Below are 15329 nucleotides of genomic sequence, written 5' to 3' on the forward strand. Positions count from 1 at the left end.
ATCATTGAAAAAAACAGCGTGGGTCCCCCCCTTCGGGTCTGGTATGGATATTAAGGGGAACTTCACACTAATTTTCTTTTAAAAAATGGCGTGGGGGTCCCCCCCCAAAATCCATACCAGACCCAAAAGGGATGGACGGGGGAAACCATGCCGTTTTCTTCTTAACTCTGTCATAGGGCTCCCCTTAACCACTTCAATACACTATATTATATATTTTACACTGCACTATATACCTTGCACTGTATTATATATACTACACTGACTGCACTATATACTCTGAACTGCAGTATATATACTATTCGAACTGCACTATATACTCTGCTGAAAAATTGGGCCTTAGGTGTTGGTGGTGCCAGAACACGGTAACCCCTCACAGTTACTCTTGTTGGGCTCAGGAATGGTCCCTGCTGTTAAATATTATTTCAAAAATTGTAATTACATGCCCCTGTTAAACAGGGGTGGAAACATTGGGCCTTAGGTGTTGTTAGTGCCAGAATATGGTAACCCCTCACAATTACTCTTGTTGGGCACAGGAACGGCCCCTGCTGTTAAATATTATTTACAAAATTGTAATTACAGTGGGGATGGAAAGTATTCAGACCCACTTAAATGTTTCACTCTTTGTTATATTGCAGCCATTTGCTAAAATCATTTAAGTTCATTTTTTCCTCATTAATGTACACACAGCACCCCATATTGACAGAAAAACACAGAATTGTTGACATTTTTGCAGATTTATTAAAAAAGAAAAACTGAAATATCACATGGCCCTAAGTATTCAGACCCTTTGCTGTGACACGCATATATTTAACTCAGGTGCTGTCCATTTCTTCTGATCATCCTTGAGATGGTTCTTCACCTTCATTTGAGTCCAGCTGTTTTTGATTATACTGATTGGACTTGGTTAGGAAAGCCACACACCTCTCTATCGGGGGAGAAGAGCCTTGGTGAGAGAGGTAAAGAAGAACCCAAAGATCACTGTGGCTGAGCTCCAGAGATGCAGTTGGGAGATAGGAGAAAGTTGCAGGATTCTTTGGTCTGATGAGACCAGGATAGAGCTTTTTGGCCTTAATTCTAAGCGGTATGTGTGGAGAAAACCAGGCACTGCTCATCACCTGTCCAATACAGTCCCAGCAGTGAAACATGTTGGTGGCAGCATCATGCTGTGAGGGTGTTTTTCAGCTGCAGGGACAGGACGTCTGGTTGCAATCAATGGAAAGATGGATGCGGCCAAGTACAGGGATATCCTGGACGAAAATCTTCTCCAGAGTGCTCAGGACCTCAGACTGGGCCTAAGGTTTACCTTCCAACAAGACAATGACCCTAAGCACACAGCTAAAATAACGAAGGAGTGGCTTCACAACAACTCCATGACTGTTCTTGAATGGCCCAGCCAGAGCCCTGACTTAAACCCAATTGAGCATCTCTGGAGAGACCTAAAAAATAGCTGTCCACCAACGTTTATCATCCAACCTGACAGAACTGGAGAGGATCTGCAAGATGGAATGACAGAGGATCCCCAAATCCAGGTGTGAAAAACTTTTTACATCTTTCCCAAAAAGAATCATGGCTGTATTAGATCAAAAGGGTGCTGCTACTAAATACTGAGCAAAGGGTCTGAATACTTAGGACCATATGATATTTCAGTTTTTATTTTTTAATAAATCTGCAAAAATGTCAACAATTCTGTGTTTTTCTGTCAATATGGGGTGCTGTGTGTACATTAATGAGGAAAAAAATGAACTTAAATGATTTTAGCAAATGGCTGCAATATAACAAAGAGTGAAAATTTTAAGGGGGTCTGAATATTTTCTGTCCCCACTGTACATGCCCCTGTTAAACAGGGGCAGAAAAATTGGGCCTTGGGTGGTGGTGGTGCCACAACACTGTAACCCCTCACAGTTACTCTTGTTGGGTACAGGAAGGGGCCCTGCTGTTAAATATTATGTCAAAAATTGTAATTACATGCCCCTGTTGAACAGGAGCATACAAATTGGGCCTTGGGTGGTGGTGGTGCCCTAAACCAAAAATATTGTTGGAAACTAGCATCGTCATGATTGAGGAGGAATGGGATAGGCAGCATAGGCAGTCTTCAAGGGATCCCAGATCCATGGCAAATTCAATCAGTTACATCAGCATCAGGTGCTTGATCAGATAGGATTGATTAATTTTTATAAATGTGAGCCTATCGGGGCGTGACCGGATGGAGGAAGCGTGTGTGTGTGTGTGCGAGTATGAGTGTAGAATGTCTCACCTCCGCTCTCTACCCCGCTCTATTCCTGCCTAAACTAAACTGCACTGCTCGGTCTGCCTCACCTGGCGCTTTGGCGACCACTGGGTGGCTGGTTGGTGGAGCTGTTTGTATCTCCCCTGGTGACCGGAGGAGACCCTTTGAGCTGTGAAGGTGACGGACGGTGACGGACCTGCGCCTGGAGCCTGGAGCTGTCCCCCTGGCTTCCTGCCTCTCCTGAGCTGTGAGTTGGGGCGGGCTTATTGCTGGAGCCGCACAGTGTGAGAAAACAAAGCTGCCTGTGACCCTGCTGGAGATCTCGCGGGAACTTGCAGGAGTCTGCCAGTGCCAGTACAATAGAACTCTGCCCTGTTAATACGGGGAGTGAGGTGGGAGAGGTGCGAGTGCTGCGGGGAGAGTGGGGAGACCCGCTTGGAGACTCAAGCCCCCCATCTACCTGCAATACCAGTCCTTAACCGTTTTTGGCCAACTCAAGCTAAGCTAAGTTAACCATTTAATTCCAGTATGTCCAATAAATGTGCACTCGAGGAGCTGCCTCCCCAGGATGGGACCCATAAGATAGCAAAGGAGAAGGAGAAAGCGAATCTAGCATCTGCGGTAGCTGCAGCAGCAAAGCTGGAATGTTTTGCCCATACAGCCTCTCTTTCGCCCGGTAAGGGGGGTCATCAACAGGCGGCGACACAAACGAAAACCCATGCAGGGGCCACATCAGATAGAAGAAGTCAGGGGCATGGGCAGTTACCCTCAAACCCTACTACTCCATCTACCAACAAAACTCTGAGTAACAAAGGGACAGGGGAGGCAAAACAGGTATTGTAACAACAAAGTCCGCAGGAGCTGGGGTAACCTCCGTGGTCAGCCCGATTTTGGAGACCGAGGATCCTACTTAAGGGATGTACTTTATTCTGTCAATGCTTGTAAAGATTCAATTTCCAGTCTTAAAAGCCAGCTGAAACGTATTAAGGAGGAATTATTCTCAATGAGCCAGGTACTGAGCAGGACCATGGAAAGGACTACTGCTTTAGAAGAGAGACTAAGCACAGTCGAGGATGACTTATATCCATTAAAGCGAGAAATCAAGGGGTTGCAGGAACAAGTGGTGTCCCAGGCAGCTAAAATTGACGAAATGGAAAATAGAAGCCATAGAAATAACGTGCGACTGATAGGTCTACCGGAGCGGAGTGAGGGCTCCAACCCCATAGCTTTCCTTGAGGGGTGGTTCAGGGAAATGTTTGGGGTCTCTACTTTTACATCAGTATTTGCAATCGAAAGAGCACATCGAGTCCCCGCCAGGATCCGACAGACGGGGGAGCAGACTAGGCCTAGTCCACTACTCTTGTTAATTATAATGATCAGGTGATCCTACTACAGAAGGCCAGAGAAATGGGGGCCATCATGTATAATGGAGTTAGAGTCTCATTTTACCCAGACTTTTCGCCAGATCTCCAGAAATGTAGAGCGGAATTTATCCCAGTTAAGCAGACTTTGCAGAAGTACAAGATTATCTATGCTTTGCTGTACCCAGCCCACCTGCAAGTGACAGCATTGGGTAGAACTTTATTTTTTAACTCACCGCCTGAAGTGGAGAAGTGGCTGGAGGAAAATAAGAGAGGCTTATAGGAAATACTTGAGCATGGAACTATTTTGATTATGTGAGGGGTGGGCGGGAGGTTTGGCCTAGGCGTATTATACCTGGTGGCCCTCCCTTTTTTTTTTTTCTCCTCCCTCTTCCCTTGGCCCCCCTTTTTCTTTTCTTTTTTTTCCTTTTCTCCGCCATTGTAAAATCACTGTAATATCACTGCAATAAGATTGGTTTGTCTGTTATGGCGAGAGTGGAGGGGGGAGGCACCCTTTTGGTTCTAATGTACATAAGTGAGATAGGAAAAGTGTATGGAAGTGTATGGTAAGGTCACAGGTTAAGCTCTTAGGGTTGGCCCGGATGGGCATGGGCGGGGGGGTAAGGGAGGGTTGGGTGGGAGGGATGTAGGGGGAGGGGTTAGGTGTAAGGAGAAGGTCATAAACCACACATCACAAATATTAACATGTTGGATGGCACAAATAGTGAGAGGGGGAAGATACGATAAGAGGGAGAAATACATAGCTTGGAATAATCACCTAGGTTGAAGAGGTGTGCACGAGTCTATTAGATTGATCACATTTTTTTCTTTTAGTTTTAGTTTTTCGGAGGTCTTTAGTGTTGATTTATTTTTTGTTATTTCACCATGCAAGAAAGAAATTTTAGTATAACCTTGTGGAATGTCCGGGGTTTGGAGGACCCAATTAAGAGCGCTACGTTCCTATCGACGTTGGAGGGGAGGGGGCCTGGACTGCTCTGTCTGCAGGAAACGCATTTTACCGCTGATACTGTGGTACAATACCCCAAACGGAGGTTCCAAACTGAATTACACTTGGTCCACTCCTCTTGTTCAAGGGGAGTGAGTATCCTAGTGGGGAGAGGCATGGCATTTTCCTGCAGACAGAGTTGTATCGACAAACAGTGCCGGTACATTTTTTTGCTCTGTTTGATCTAAAACAAACTTTTTGTGTTGGTAAACATTTATATTCCCCCCCTTTCAAGCTGGAGGTCCTACATAGGCTATTGGAGTTTGTTCTGGATAAAGCAGGAACTCCTATAATAGTGGTGGGCGATTTTAATGAAGTACTGGATAAGAGTCTAGACAGATTCCCACCGGTAAATAGACCTAATCCAGAGGTGAAGGTCGGCTATCTCGATTCCTGGTGGAAATGGGTTTGAGTGATATATGGCGAATGCGCTATCTGCAAGAAATGCAGTATTCTTGCTTTTCACGCTCTTACCTCACTCTTTCTAGAATCGACATGGCCCTGGGTAATGGGGAGGGAATATCGTCAGTAAGTAATATAGAGTACGGCCCGAAGGGGTCTCGGACCACTCCCCGTTGGCGCTGATAATAAACACTGGGGGCAAAGTCCACCCTAGAGAATGGAAAATTAGCCCTTATTGGCTGGAACTGATTTGTAACCCGGGAGAAGTGGTGTCTAGATTGAAGGAATTTGTACAAATCAATACAGGCACGGCGCCTCCTGGAGTAGTTTGGGACTCCTTGAATGCCTATCTTAGAGGCCTTTTAATCCAACAAGTGGCAAGAACTAAGGGGAGATTGAGAGAACGGGAGGGGGTAATTAAGAACGAGGTGATCCAGGCAAAGAAGAGATATGTTGAAGATTCAACCCCTGACAGACAGAGGGAATAGCTAGATAAGCAACAAGTCTATAAAATGGCAACTACCAGGAGGATGGAGAATAGACGGATATTTCAGCGGCAGCACTACTTTGGTGAGGGGGAGAGGGTCAGCCGTACCCTGTCCTTTTTGATTAAATATAATACTTCCCCCTCTGCTGTTTCGGCAATAAGGTCATCAAGTGGAGAGATTATTACAGACGAGTTAGATATAATTCACGCATTTAGCGATTATTATAAGTCTCTGTATAAATCCATAGAGGAGTGGAGGGTGTAGCAATGGATGTTTTCCGCCAGCGAATTTCATTCCCGACCTTGTCAGAGAAAGATAGAACAGACATAGAGGCACCAGTTACCCTAAAAGAGTTAAAACGGGCAGTGGCAAAGATGCCTAACCAAAAATCACCAGGCCCGGACGGGCTTCCGGTAGAAATATATAAACGCTACAGTGAGGTATTACTCCCTGAACTGCTGAAAACATATAATATATATAATATCAGAAGAGTCTTTTTAAACATGTAGATTCCCACTGTCAATCTAGGCCCCAAGGCCATTTTGGCCTTGCATGCTGCTAAGGGCTTTGATAGTCTAGAATGGGACTATCTATGGAAGGTGCTAGAGCGATTCGGGTTTGGCCCCTCTTTATTGGATGGGTGAAAGTACTCTATAATGAACCTAGAGCAAGAATCAAAATCAATAATGAACATTCAGAAATGTTCCAGCTGGAGAGAGGGACGAGACAGGGTTGCCCCCTGTCTCCTCTATTGTTTGCTTTGGCAATAGAACCTCTCGCAATCATGACTAGATCACGACCAGACATACAGGGGTTCAGGCGTCACCTAAAGGAAGACAGGATCGCACTATTTGCAGACGATGTCCTGTTTTTTTCTTGGAGATGTTGAAACTTCGCTAAACGCAGTAATAAATATGGTCGGCGAGTTCGGGTGATTTTCTGGACTGGTCATCAATTGGGATAAGTCGGCTTTGCTGCCAGTCGACCCACTTGATGACCGGTTACTGCCGAGAACTCTCCCCTTGAAGGTAGTGGCCAAACTGAAATACTTACAGTGGGGATGGAAAGTATTCTTAAATTTTTCACTCTTTGTTATATTGCAGCCATTTGCTAAAATCATTTAAGTTAATTTTTTCCTCATTAATGTACACACAGCACCCCATATTGACAGAAAAACACAGAGTTGTTGACATTTTTGCAGATTTATTAAAAAAGAAAAACTGAAATATCACATGGTCCTAAGTATTCAGACCCTTTGCTGTGACACACATATATTTAACTCAGGTGCTGTCCATTTCTTCTGATCATCCTTGAGATGGTTCTACACCTTCATTTGAGCCCAGCTGTGTTTCATTATACTGATTGGACTTGATTAGGAAAGCCACACACCTGTCTATATAAGACCTTACAGCTCACAGTGCATGTCAGAGCAAATGAGAATCATGAGGTCAAAGGAACTGCCTAAAGAGCTCAGAGACAGAATTGTGTCAAGGCACAGATCTGGCCAAGGTTACAAAAAAATTTCCGCTGCACTTAAGGTTCCTAAGAGCACAGTGGCCCCCAAAATCCTTAAATGGAAGATGTTTGGGACGACCAGAACCCTTCCTAGAGCTGGCGGTCCGGCCAAACTGAAAAACTGAAATATCATATGGTCCTAAGTATTCAGACTCTTTGCTCAGTATTTAGTAGAAGCACCCTTTTGATCTAATACAGCCATGAGTCTTTTTTGGAAAGATGTAACAAGTTTTTTACAATTTCTAATTCTAATTCTAACAGCAGAGTTCTCAAAGAAGAGGAGATCACCCTACTTGCTAAATGACTTAATTTTTGCCCTAATCGACATTTCGATCTTTTTGGAACTTTGTTGGATGTCAACAGATTTTCACGCAGTTTGACCCTCAAAAACATTATTATTATTGAACTCCCTCTTGATGATGACCGGTCCTCGGTGTGCAGTCCTGGGTCAGGTGAGTCTTCTCCCTCTTTCCCTCATATGTTTACAGAGGTCTGCGCTCTGCAGGACCTCATTGATTTAGCACAAGAGTCTGATCCAACCCCCGTTGATCCCACCGATATTCAAGGTAAAATATCATTTAAACATAGATCAGATTTTTACTCGGTGGCATCCAGGGGAAGGATCTTGACCTTTTTCAAAAAAATGGTCGAGAGGGATTTGACCCAGCTGGCTCGGGACTGTCGCAAAGGACCAATTACTGATAATTTAACCAATATTGAAAGACAAGCTCTCAGCTGACAACACAATCATGATTAGGAATGCAGACAAAGGGGGCACTGTTGTAGTTTTAGATTCAGTAGCTTATAGAAATGAAGCATTGCGCCAATTGTTTGATGCCAACACGTATCAAAAACTTCCAGGTGACCCCACGTCCTCTTTTAAGAAAGTCTTGTCATCACTTTTAGATGGAGCAGTCCGTGCTGGCATTTTCTCAGACAAAGAAAAAAAATTGTTCATCCCTGAATGCCCTGTTATGCCCATGTTCCATCACCTACCCAAAGTCCACAAGGGGTTAAATCCTCTTGTGGGCAGACCTATAGTCACTGGGATAGGTTCACTTAATGAACGTCTTGGAGAATGGATTGACGGACAGCTACAGCCACTTGTATATGGTCTCCCTGGGTTTCTCAGGGACACCAAACATCTACTTAATCAATTACAAGATATAGAATGGCATGATAATTACAAGTGGATTAGCTGTGACGTGACAAGCCTATACTCCAGTATCCCACATCATTTGGGCATTCAAGCAGTTGCTTGGTTTTTAAAACAATCTAGTAAATTTGCACTTGTTCTTCAAGAGTTTATCCTACAGTCTCTAGAATACCTCTTGAGTCACAATTATTTCAGGTTTGACGGGGGCTATTATCTCCAAAGATGCGGTGCCTCCATGGGGCCAAGTTTTTGCCCTCATTAGCCAACCTATATATGGGTTGGCGGGAGAGGACCCGCATCTTTGGACACGATAGCCCCCGCCATCTAGATACTGCATTCTTTTGTCGCTACATAGATGATCTGCTATTTATCACCTCTGATGAGAATGCTGACCTAGATCAATGGCTTTCGTATCTAAACTATAACAATTTGAACTTAAAATGTACTGGAGCCATACAGACAAACACCATAGAATTTCTAGACATCAGACTGACAAGTATCAATGGTAAAATCATCACCAGTTTGTTTCAAAAATCTACGGCAGGAAATGCTCTCTTGAGGGCTGAATCTGCCCATCCGAGACACGCCATTCGTGGTGTGCCCTAGGGGCAGTTTCTTAGATTAAAGCGTCTGTGCAGCACACCTGACATCTTTACAAAAGAGGCCATTGACATGAGTCAAAGATTCAGAGACAGAGGATATTCAGATTTACCAAGATTAGAAATAGTGACCAAATACCTCTCCATTTTATTTAATGATCCGGTTTACCATGAAATCCTTTCCGGGGGTGTCAGGTCACTTTCTCGAAGAGCACCTACGTTGGGTAGTTTCCTTTCTCCCAGCCTCTTTTCATGTACACAGTCAGGGTCACATTGGCTACATTTCAAGTGGAACTTTAAGTGTGGAATTAGGGGTGCAACTATTGTCACTACATTAAGAAAGGCAAACAAGTACGATCCTGTACCAATGGCAAAACCTCTGACATACCGTCGTTCATTAATTGTAATACCTGATTTTTGGTTTATTTAATTACATGTGACGTTTGTCACATCCAATATGTGGGTCGCACCACACATCGGCTATATGACCACCTATTTGATATAAAAAAAAAAACAGATCTACAAATGTTGCCAAACATTGGAATTCTATCCATTTTAAAGACACCTCTAGTCTCTCCATACAGGGCATTGAAAAAATTGTCCCACCAGAAAGAGGAGGTGATAGATTCAGGACGCTTTGCAAACGTGAAATATTCTGGATCTTTTCCCTTCATACTAGAATTCCGTTCGGGCTCAATTTGGAGTGGGATGTTTCCCACTATTACGACTGATTTTTCCTTTGTAAACATACTTGCACTACATATTCTATTTATTCAATCCTATATGGTTTAACATTATTTTTATTTATTTTGATTCTTATATTTATTTTTATTATTATATTTTTTTCTTTTTTATGGTGTGTAGTGCACATACATGGTTAACGTCCGTTGTTGACTTTGACCTACCTATATGGTTTGGTTCTTTGTATACATATAGAATTGTCCCTTTCATTTAATTCATTTATCCTGTATTAGATTCATTATGCTATACCCCACTGGATCGAATTCATTGTTTCCATTTATGATTTGATCTATGTCCTTATTATGGACTAGTCATCTCCATTTGACTTACATTGTCTGATTGACAGTAGATTGGCCTATTATTATTTATACCTTTTAGGTTGCCACCACCGTTGTGGTCCGCCTTCGCTTGCACCCCCTGTTTCCTGTTCTTGTTCCCGCTCTCATTTACACTTAAATCTTTTCCCCTCGGACGGAATTTCCGCCCGATCAATCAGGATTGTAACATTTTTTATAGAACATGTGTCAACTTTCAGATCACCATCGGCCGATATACATTGTACCATGGTGCTGTAGTATTTCAATGATTTATTACAAGTCCGATTTCTTAGCCCACCGCTATTATAACGGTGTACTATTTCTTTTATCCTCCCGTTCTACATCGGGCCTTTGTTTGACAGCCAAGGGATATGTATATATGTATTTTCATGACATAGATCTTTTCTTGAGAGATATAGGTGTCTTTAATTCAAGCATCAATTAATACATATAGACATACATCACTTGTAGTTCGTCCTGGTCCACCGCTATTATAACGGTGTACCTTTTCTTTCATCCTCCGGTCCTACATCGGGCCATTGTTTAATGGCCAGGACACATATATATGAAATTTTGAGGCGTATACTCATCCTTGAAGGACAGAGGTGTCTCCAATTCTGGTACCTACATATATACATAAGAATTAGACTATACTAGAATTGGGAATCCTGCTGTAAGTATTGAATTTGGATATATATTTTACATTTATATATTACATTGATTTTAACATATCACTTGCACACCTTTTTCCCCTTTTTTAGACATTCTTCTCTCCTCCCCCGTTTCTCTAGTGACAGTGTCTAGTTTGTACTGATGAACAACTACATCATATATACATAAAAGAAAAGATCTTTGTGAGGGGGTCCTTCATCTTTATATCACCTTTTGGGTTTTTAGGTGTCTACTAATGCTAATTTTCATTTAGATATATGTGTATATATTTTTAAAAAGCAATGTTTTATGTCTTCTTATTCACCAATATGTTTGTAAGACTTATAATCAAATTTTGATATTTATTACAAATTGTGTTGATACAATGTTTGCTCTTCATGTATATGGATAGACACACTGTTAGTCCATCCTTTTATTACTTTTCTGTTTATAATCAGCGATTGCTATATCTACATGTTCCATCCATTTATACATTAATGTATTCAATTATCTTTACACTGCATTCTCACGTTCACATTTTCATATGTTTTTTTCTTTATTGTTATATTTTTACTTCATTTTATTTTTATTCCATAATACTCAAGATTATTGGTAGTACTTTACATGCATTATATTTATTATACATTAATAGCTTCTCTCATTCACATTCTATTCTTTATTTACACATACATATGCACTTTTTATCATTCATTTGACATTTTTTATCTCTTATTTCATATATATTTTTTTACCTTCCCATACCAGCATATTTTTACACTTTTCTCCTTCTTTCTCGTATATACATATATAGATTTTCTTCATTTCACTCATATTTTTATTTACACACATTTTTTTGATTTTTCCCATTTATGACACTTCATTTGTGTTTTTTTTTTTGCATCACTCACATATCCATCTCCACTACTCCTCAATCACAATCGATTATGTGAAATCGTCTTGTTTGTTTCACTAAGAGGTGTTGCCCATGATGGCTAATTACAGATCTCTTCCACACTTGTGCTCATTAAGAGTTTGAGTTATCACCTAATCACTTGGCCACATGGGTTCAACACCTAGAAATAGTATTTATTCGATTTCCTGTTGTGCGAATGTTAGCTATGAGTAAGCACTAACGTTAGTGCGAAACGTCAGCTCTTTACCTGTCTGCTGTTACCTTTGAATTTGATGTGAACCTTCCAAATAAACAAGGCAAATCTATGAGTGCGGCTGTCCAGAATTTATTCCCGTTTATCGCTATTAGCAATAGCCAGCACCTACGACCTCCGAACCAAGAAAGATTCACCTTTTGTCTGTTAAATGCTCCTGGAGCGGTGATAACTCTCTCCTATAACAAGTTTTTCACACCTGGATTTGGGGATCCTCTGCCATTCCTCCTTGCAGATCCTCTCCAGTTCTGTCAGGTTGGATCATAAACGTTAGTGGACAGCCATTTTTAGGTCTCTCCAGAGATGCTCAATTAGGTTTAAGTCAGGGCTCTGACTGGGCCATTCAAGAACAGTCACGGAGTTGTTGTGAAGCCACTCCTTCGTTATTTTAGCTGTGTGCTTAGGGTCATTGTCTTGTTGGAAGGTAAACCTTTGGCCCAGTCTGAGGTCCTGAGCACTCTGGAGAAGGTTTTCGTCCAGGATATCCCTGTACTTGGCCACATTCATCTTTCCCTTGATTGCAACCAGACGCCCTGTCCCTGCAGCTGTAAAACACCCCCACAGCATGATGCTGCCACCACCATGCTTCACTGCTGGGACTGTATTGAACAGGTGATGAGTAGTGCCTGGTTTTCTCCACACATACCACTTAGAATTAAGGCCAAAAAGTTCTATCTTGGTCTCATCAGACCAAAGAATCTTATTTCTCACCATCTTGGAGTCCTTCAGGTGTTTTTTAGCAAACTCCATGTGGGCTTTCATGTGTCTTACACTGAGGAGAGGCTTTCGTCAGGCCACTCTGCCATAAATCCCAGACTGCTGCAGTGATGGTTGACTTTCTACAACTTTCCCCCATCTCCCGACTGCATCTCTGGAGCTAAGCCACAGTGATCTTTGGGTTTTTCTTTATCTCTCTCACCAAGGCTCTTCTCCCCCAATAGCTCAGTTTGGCCGGACGGCCAGCTCCAGGAAGGGTTCTGGTCGTCCCCAACGTCTTCCATTTAAGGATTTTGGGGGCCACTGTGCTCTTAGGAACCGTAAGTGCAGCAGAAATTTTTTTTGTAACCTTGGCCAGATCTGTGCCTTGCTACAATTCTGTCTCTGAGCTCTTTAGGCAGTTCCTTTGTCCTCATGATTCTCATTTGCTCTGACATGCACTGTGAGCTGTAAGGTCTTATATAGACAGGTGTGTGGCTTTCCTAATCAAGTCCAATCAGTATAATCAAACACAGCTGGACTCAAGTGAAGGTGTAGATCATCTCAAGGATGATCAGAAGAAATGGACAGCACCTGAGTTAAATATATGTGTGTCACAGCAAAGGGTCTGAATACTTAGGACCATGTGATATTTCAGTTTTTCTTTTTTAATAAATCTGCAAAAATGTCAACAATTCTGTGTTTTTCTGTCAATATGGGGTGCTGTGTGTACATTAATGAGGAAAAAAATTAACTTAAATGATTTTAGCAAATGGCTGCAATATAACAAAGAGTGAAAAATTTAAGGGGGTCTGAATACTTTCCGTCCCCACTGTAAGTGTCTGGATCACCAGTGACATAAGCCAATATGTCAACAATAATTTAACCCCATTGCTATTGAAATTAAAGCAAAAGAGAGATATTGGTGCCGTTTTCCTTTGTCTGTTGCAGGGCATTGTAATTTAAACAAATTGATAAGGCTTCCGCAGATATTGTATATATACCATAACTCCCCGAACTGGATTGGTCAGAAATGGTTTAAGAGAATCGAGTCCCTGTTTAGGGAATTAATTTGGAAGAAGGGCCAATCCAGGATCGGTCTGCAAACTATGCAATTACCAATCAAAGCAGGAGGTATGGCGATCCCGCATTAGAGACTATATTTTGTGTCATCCCAGCTCCAACATCTAGCGGGATGTGGAGCCATAGGGGGCGGGAACTCCAGTAATAAAATGATGATAATGGGGGCCCTACACAATACACTAGTGGAGGCACTAGAAGCAGATTCTTTTTTTTACAGATGCCCGACGATAGACCTAGCTAGTAAAGTGTGGCTGGTAACAAAGGCTCTAATGGGATATAAGGGGGTTACCGAATATACACCTCTATGGCACAATAAAAATCTGGCAGAAATAAGGGGTATAGAGAGACCTTGTGAATGGGAAAGACAGTAAATTAACCGTTTAACCCAATTATATGAGGGCAACCTCATGAAACCATTTGTAGATTTAAGCCGGGAATTTAACATTTCAAATAAGACATTCTATAAATATCTCCAGATTAGACATGCCACTCAAGCCCAATTCAGGTCCCAAACCATTGAATGGATTCAGACCCCGGTACTTACAAAAATAATTAAATCAGCTTCAACCAAAGGCTTAATTTCTAAGCTATATGCCAGTCTGGGGGAGAAGATAATGAGTGGAGTGGGACCCCTTAAGAGCAGAGCGAGGTGGGAGAGAGACCTAGGGACAATATCTATGGAAGAATGGGATACGATCCTAGAACAAGGAGTGGTGGTCTCGATTTCCCCCTCACAGAAACAGAAAGTCTCTCACCTGTTCCTAATCCATAGAGGTTACCACACCCCCAAAAAAATGTTTAAATTATGATGGAAACCAAATGATGAGTGCCCCAGGTGCAAGGCGACAGGAGATCTTATTCACATGGGTGTGGAAGTGCCCAAAGCTATTTAGATACTGGGTGGAGATAGTTGAGAGGATAAACAAAACCTTCAGGACTACTTTTGTGTCCGAGGCTAAGACATGCCTATTAGGGTGCTTGGAAGTAGATAGAGTTCCAACTGGTTTTACTCTTGCAGTATTGAGATGCCTGTTCCAGGCGAGGAAATTGATATTACAAAAATGGCCGGCACAGTCTCCCCCAACCGTGAAGAATTGGATAGAGACTATCAATTTAATGGTTTGGAGTGAGAGAGTGGTATATATTAGACAAAACAATCTTAGGAAGTTTGCAAGATTGTGGGGACCTTAGTTGGAGGAGATGGGATGCCCCTTAGGGGGGATGGGGTGGAGCTGGGGAGAACCCCTCCCCCGCTCCCCACCACACTCCCGCCCCCGCCTCCTCCTGTCCTCCGTGATCTCTCTTTGATGTTGAACCTATGCCCATAGAGTGGGCTTTTTCTCTGCCTTTGACTGCTTTTGTTCGATAATCAATAATCAGACATGTGCAATTTAGGATTGGCTGGTGTGTGGTGGTGGGTTGGCAGTAGTGGAGGTGGGAGAGGTAATATAAAATAATAATGGTCTTCTTCGCCTTTTCTTCTTTTGTATTATGTGATGCCACATGCTAAATTGCGATGTAGTATGTTTTTAATTTTAATTTTTCTTTGTAATATGAATAAAACTAAATGAATAAATAAAAATAATAAATGTGAGCCTATCAATGGAGTCTGTGGACAGGCGCACTTTTTGATCCCTTACAAACCCTCCAGCAGCACTGAATGTGCATTCAGAAAGCATGCTGGATGCAGGACAGGCCAGTAGCTCAATTGCATATTGAGCAAGTTCTGGCCAGTGGTCCAACCTCAAGACCCAGTAACTCAGTGGATGCTCTGTTGGAAAGGTCTCCAAGTCTGCTCTTGTCCCTAGATATTCCTGCACCATATAATGCAGATGCTGGTGATGGTTGCTGAATCCTTGGCGCTGAGGACTGAAACATTTTTTAAAGGCATCGGTCAGCCAACCATTGTCCACACCGCTCT

Source organism: Aquarana catesbeiana, linkage group LG03, assembly GCF_042186555.1.
Source record: "Aquarana catesbeiana isolate 2022-GZ linkage group LG03, ASM4218655v1, whole genome shotgun sequence".
Classification (NCBI taxonomy): domain Eukaryota; kingdom Metazoa; phylum Chordata; class Amphibia; order Anura; family Ranidae; genus Aquarana; species Aquarana catesbeiana.